This window comes from Cryptomeria japonica, chromosome 8 (assembly GCF_030272615.1).
Source record: "Cryptomeria japonica chromosome 8, Sugi_1.0, whole genome shotgun sequence".
NCBI classification, from domain to species: domain Eukaryota; kingdom Viridiplantae; phylum Streptophyta; class Pinopsida; order Cupressales; family Cupressaceae; genus Cryptomeria; species Cryptomeria japonica.
In genome coordinates, this window is record NC_081412.1 from 600,817,183 (window position 1) to 600,823,136 (window position 5,954).

The following is a 5,954-nucleotide window of genomic DNA, read 5'->3' on the forward strand; positions in this document are numbered from 1 at the left end:
TAATTTCAATGCACATTGAATGCCTTAAAATACAATTACATAGCAATTTTAAATCATACAAAATGTGTACCAAGTTGGCTCATGGTGAGAATGAAATAGGTAGGAGTCAACAAAAAGAAAAATTAAATTTCAAATTTTGAAGGGTCAAATCTACATGGTGTGAGATTTCTCCTACACCACAAGATTAACCTAGAACAAGAAATTGTAATTTTTAATGTGTAAAATGAATGTTTAGATATGGAAGCAATAATATGTGTAATAAATATTGAAATGTATGGGAGGATGTGCGGATGCATGAATAAGATGTAGTCAAATGTATGCAAATGAGTGTAAATGGATAAAGGTGGTGGATTAGAAAACATGTCTAAGTTTACAGAAAAGTGTCATCTTTTGATATAAGATAGTATCAATTAATTATATCCTAGTTGAGATTTAAGATTGTGAAATAAGTTTAAAAAATAATTATTGAATCTTGAAGGGGACACAAGAGAGGGAACGAGGAAGTAAGGTGTTTTAAGCATTGTGTTTGTGTGTCGTTTTGTGAGTTATAAGAAGATTGTTATTATGATTGTTCATCGCTATGTTTGTGTGCTTGTATTGGGTATTGCATCTATTATTTTATTACATAAGCTACTATTGCAAATTCAAAAAATATTTTATAAAAAATACATATATACACAACCACAAGCCACAAAGTACAAAAATAACATCTAAAACATAGATGGTGAGATATTGGCTAGATAATGGTACCATCTATTACATAACAAATAGAATCCATATAAGCCCAACATAAATAGAAAAAAATTGTATAGTACCATAACCTACTACCCAAAGAGACCACAAACTTGAGTTTGGAGTTCAAAGTAAAACTATATACCCATCACCTAGCCAAGAAAACAAAAATCTTCTATTGGGGCCAATGTAGGTTAAGCAAGCCTTATCCCAAGTCTACCTTACCAAATTTAATATATTCTCCATAAGAAACCATAATACCAATAGGATAATCTCAACAACAAAATTCTAATTCTCCCCCATATTGTGGTTTTTGGAGAAGTAAGGAAGTATTGTAGTTTTTGGAGAAGTAAGGAATGGTTGTGGCAAGGAGAGAAACCTTCAACCTTTAACTAGCTCCTTCGTGATCCTCTAAAGAAAAAATCACCTCCATTTAGATCCACGCATGTGATCCAAAAGAAAATATTGGTGAACAATATTCTTGATTTCATCATGCAACAAGAAGGACCTAGCAAAACTACCAAAGAAGCATAGTAGAGATATTGAATCACATCAAAGGCATTAGGTCATCCCTTCATATGCCCTGGTTCAATTAACATATTTATCATAGCTACCCTTATACCAACACTAAGACCTCCATCAATTTCCTTCATGAGATTCCAGATTTGAATAAACCAATATTATAAATTAAGGTTTTTAATCTCCTCCTCCATATATAAACCATAAAATCAACTAACATTTTGTCATTAGAGACATGTCTCCAATTTCTGCTTTGTAAATTTACCTTCACCTTCAAACACTCCTCCATAAGCTATGCTCCTCTAAATCTAGAAGAGGTGTTAGAAACACCCAATTTTAAAGATTTTTCGGATAGCTAGACCAGCCCTTTTCTTGACTCTTATAATTTGGTAACTTAAATTATTGCTATCATAATCACATACAGCTCAGCACCGAATAATGTTCTGTCTTCAGAGATATGTGACTTTTGTTTCTTGCTAAATGTCGGTCTGTATTTTGTGGCTGCAGATGAATATTTAAGCTTTGACTTTGACTCCAAATACAAAACGTAGCGTTTGGGATACGTGTTTTGAACATTCAATTTACGCGTTTTGAACATTCAATTATTTCTCTCTGACTTGAAAGCACAGCACCGAATAATATTTTCAAAAAGGGCTGCTGTGAGTTTTGTTTCTTGCTAAAAGTCGATCTGTATTTTGTGGCCCAACAATGGCTGAACTTTGCCTCTTTTTTTACTATCGCATCAATTTAGAAGATCATAAATATAAAATATATTAAAAATATTTTATATTATAAGAATTTCATATTGATTTGTAACGGCAAGTCAGGCAAGTCTAGTCAGTATAGAAAAAAATACTCATTCTGCATTTATTAGTTCCTGCCAACAGGCAGAAACTAACGCAATCGGTGGATGCAAAAATGCTTTTATAGCTATCCAATCACATTAGAGAATTTTTTAGTTTTTAATTTTTTTTCTAATGTTTCAATATTAAAAACATTTTAATAATTAATAATAAATCATTTTTTCCAATTATGATTGGAGGATGCTGCAAATTTTTTTATAAAAAAAAAACTTTTCTTGGTTATCCAACCAGATTACAGTATTTTTTACCTATTTATTTTAGTTCCTACTAGATTTCTGGAAACATCTGATATATACAAAGCTTATAGCAGAGGTTTCTGGAAACATCTGACATACACAAAAGCTTATAGCAGAGGTTTCTGGAAACATCCGACATACACAAGTCTAAATTTTTTCAGTGAAAACTATGAAAGTTCTGCAAACGGGTTTTCTTGGCTCTGGTTGTGGCCCTCATGCCCCTGCTTCACGGGCTGGCTGAAGTAGCACACTAAGGTCTTACCAGTCAATTGTTTTTTTGCCTTTCCCGTTTTCGTTCTGTTTTGTAACGATGGGTTGCGCTATTTGTCCTGCAGTAGTATCACATTTGTCAGTATCGTCCTGTTTGCGCAGAGGATTTTACAAGATTGGATTTTTGCTTTCACATACGGAGGAAGCGCATTTTATCAGAAAATCTTAAATTAGAAGTTGGTCTATAGCGTATATTGCTTATGCCTCTCCATTTATTTCCACTGATGAGCAGGTAACTGTATATGTTGGCAAACATTCTAATTACTGTAATGAACGCTTATGTGAAACAAACATAAATGAGGTATATGCATAGGCATTTAAATGCAATACAAAACCGCCCTCCCTCCTTTACAATCCAAAATCCTTCTCCACTACGTTGGAGGCAAATAACCTTTTTTTCAAAATCTGAAATGAGAAAGAATGAAGCCCAACATCTCTACAAAGCGCGGGAAGAGCTACTATGCATTTAGTATTTAGAAGGAGCCATACAAGGAATTCTCTCAAATTGCCTTTGGTATTTCCACATTTTGCAGCGCGTTTTGCATTTGATTGCTGCATTCAGAGAATGGCAAAGCCGAAGAAGAGTAATAGACAGCAAAATGCGGCCTCAGAGGAGGAAGGAAGTGGCTCACACCCTAAAAACGTCACCCCTGATACTACACAAGGCAGCCTTTATCAGGTTAGATTCATATTTATATCGAATAGCCGTTAATTTTTAATTTTTTGCTTGTACACTTTATAAGTATGCCTGCCTTCTCTGGTTAGTTGTATTGAATTTCTACACCCATTAGTTTGTTTAAATTTTGATCATTCATTCCCAAACCCATTACTAGTTTGGTTTGAGTGTTTTTTTTTTTTTTTCAAACAATGTTTTTGAGGCATTCATTGAGTAACTGGCAACACCCATATATCTTATTATATTTTATTTTATTTTTCAATATCCGGGTTTAGGGTAGGTGAATCATTACCAAGCTCATCAATAATTTTGTCTCAGCTTTTATATTTCTAATACATACAATGATTACCTGTCTCTCCTCTCAGAGTAGTTGTCTGGACCTTTTTTTACATCAATTAATCTGATTTGAGAGTCCAATACATAATAGTCAGGCTTGCTACATGCAGTTATTCGTCTGTTTATTGTGGAATTGTGATTTGAACTTGAGTTGCTCTTCTTATGATTAGGCATTTTAAGCCATTCGACTACAACTCTTTGGACCTATTTTTATTTCGAATCTTTGAAGATACTTAGTTAAAATGTGTCTGTAGTTCAGTTCAGTTTAGATTTATTTCATACACCTATTCATTTTTTTTTATTAAAGTATAACTTTTTATTTTTTGAGATAATAAAGGCATGCGTTCTCTGGATTGCTGGGTCTGGGTTGGATTTTATTCTAGCACCAGTTTCTATATTTTTCTTTAAAAAATATTATTTGGATTACTTAAAAACACACTTCTTGGGACACTTAATGACTCTGTATTCTTTAATTTGTGACACTTAATGACTCTTTGTGCTTTTGTGGCATATCGAATGAACACATCCCTTCTTTGGGTAACCAGGTTTAGGTTTGTTTTATTATTGCAATTTTTTTCTGCTATATCCAACTAAATCTCCAAATGGGGGTAACAGATTCTAGATCTGCGATACTACAAGTCACTGCTTTGTATTATTTTGCCAGACCTATGATCTGCAATATCTTTTATTTCTGCAAATTTGTCTTCAAAAGAAGACTTCACAAATTTGACAATATTGTAGACTCTGTCATGAATCCACCCATTAGGAAGAGCTAGGTTTCTGTCCAACCCTTCTTTGAACTCTTCAAGGTTTCTGTCTCCAAAAATCATAAATCTTTTATCAAATCAAGCATGCTTTACTTCTCCCATTGAGCATCCTTATAAAGACCTCCATGAACTTTGTAGAAGATAAGGTCAAGAAAGATTTTTTGCTACATTAACTTAATATAAACTAGCATAATGTATTTGTCGCCCCTTGTAAGGATAGCACTTTAGACCTTTTAAAATAGAGGTATTATACAAGTTCTCATTATGCAGTTGATGCCAGAAGAATCTAACATATTCATATACTGGAGCAATTCAACTTTAATTAGATATTGTGTCTTCTTTTGCTGCATCCGGTTCAAATACTATTACACCCCTTTGATTGGTGTGCTAGCCTATTCAAATAAGACTTAAGTTGCAACCTTTTGTGTTTTCTGTAATTGATAGTTGGTGACTGACACGGACCTTTTGTATCACTATATAGTTTGGTCAAGCATTACTTAAGTTCTGGTAGAATGTTTTTATTTGTGTGAAATATTTGGTTTTAGGATATCTTTCTTGCCAAAGATGATGTTTGTTTTAGAATCATGCCATCCTTGCATAAACTTTATTATGCACCGCTCATTCCATGTGAAAAAGTGGTATGTGATTTGCCATTTTTGAATGATTGCATTCACTGGGGATGGCAGGTGCTTGGAGCGGAGCGGATTGCATCTCAACAGGAAATTAAAAAGGCCTACCACAGGTTGGCATTACAGCTGCATCCTGACAAAAATCAAAATGACGAGGTATGTGCTGGTTTTTCCTTTTATACATGGAAGGAGACTTTGTGGAAGTATTGAATTTGCAGTTATAGGAGATGCTTTGGCATTACTGATATATGTTTGCTTGATTTTTGTTGCTCTTAAATTTGGAATTGTACAATGCCAATGAAAAGTTCCAGAAATTGCAAAAAGTAATGTCAATACTTGGAGATCCAGAGAAGAGAAAACTTTATGATGAGACTAGTTGTGTTGATGACCAGGTAAACTGCTGTTTGATGTGGTCTATTTTTATGTCTTTAATTTCATGTCAATGTTCTATGAGGGTTGTCTTTTGATTGCTATTCATCTTTTCAGGACCTTGCTGGGGATGCAGTTCAGAATCTATGTGATTTTCTCAGGACGTTGTATAAAGAGGTGACTAATGCTAGTTGTATGTTGATTTATGCGGTTTAGAATTTAGATGGCGGCCACATTTAAATTATAGAGAATGGTTATGGTTGTAGCCATGGTTAACAGATTTGAGAAATTGTATTTGTTTTGGAGGTAAAAAATATGTAAATATCCACGTTTAAAAATGAAAAATAAAAAATAAAAAATTGTAAAGTTTCTATAAGACTTATAAAGTCTAGACCAAATCAGACAAATATTTCTGATCCATCTGGATATGAACATAATCATCTAGATTTAGTGACAATGGTTGTAGGCTTGTAGCTAAATATTGTCTTTAAAACTGTACTGTGTGTTCTTTTCCCCAATTTAAACACCCATCTCGCACCCACCAAGTCAAAAGTTGT

At 33.6% G+C, this 5,954-nt stretch overlaps 1 long non-coding RNA gene across 1 annotated transcript; it reads left to right on the forward strand.

Annotated features, from left to right (window-relative positions):
* The first annotated feature begins 2,729 nt into the window (after positions 1-2,729).
* LOC131056398 (uncharacterized) lies at positions 2,730-5,698 on the forward strand. Its single transcript, XR_009358624.1, has 3 exons — positions 2,730-3,299; positions 5,086-5,420; positions 5,515-5,698. It is a non-coding gene; the product is annotated as an uncharacterized LOC131056398 (long non-coding RNA).
* Positions 5,699-5,954: the final 256 nt, after the last annotated feature.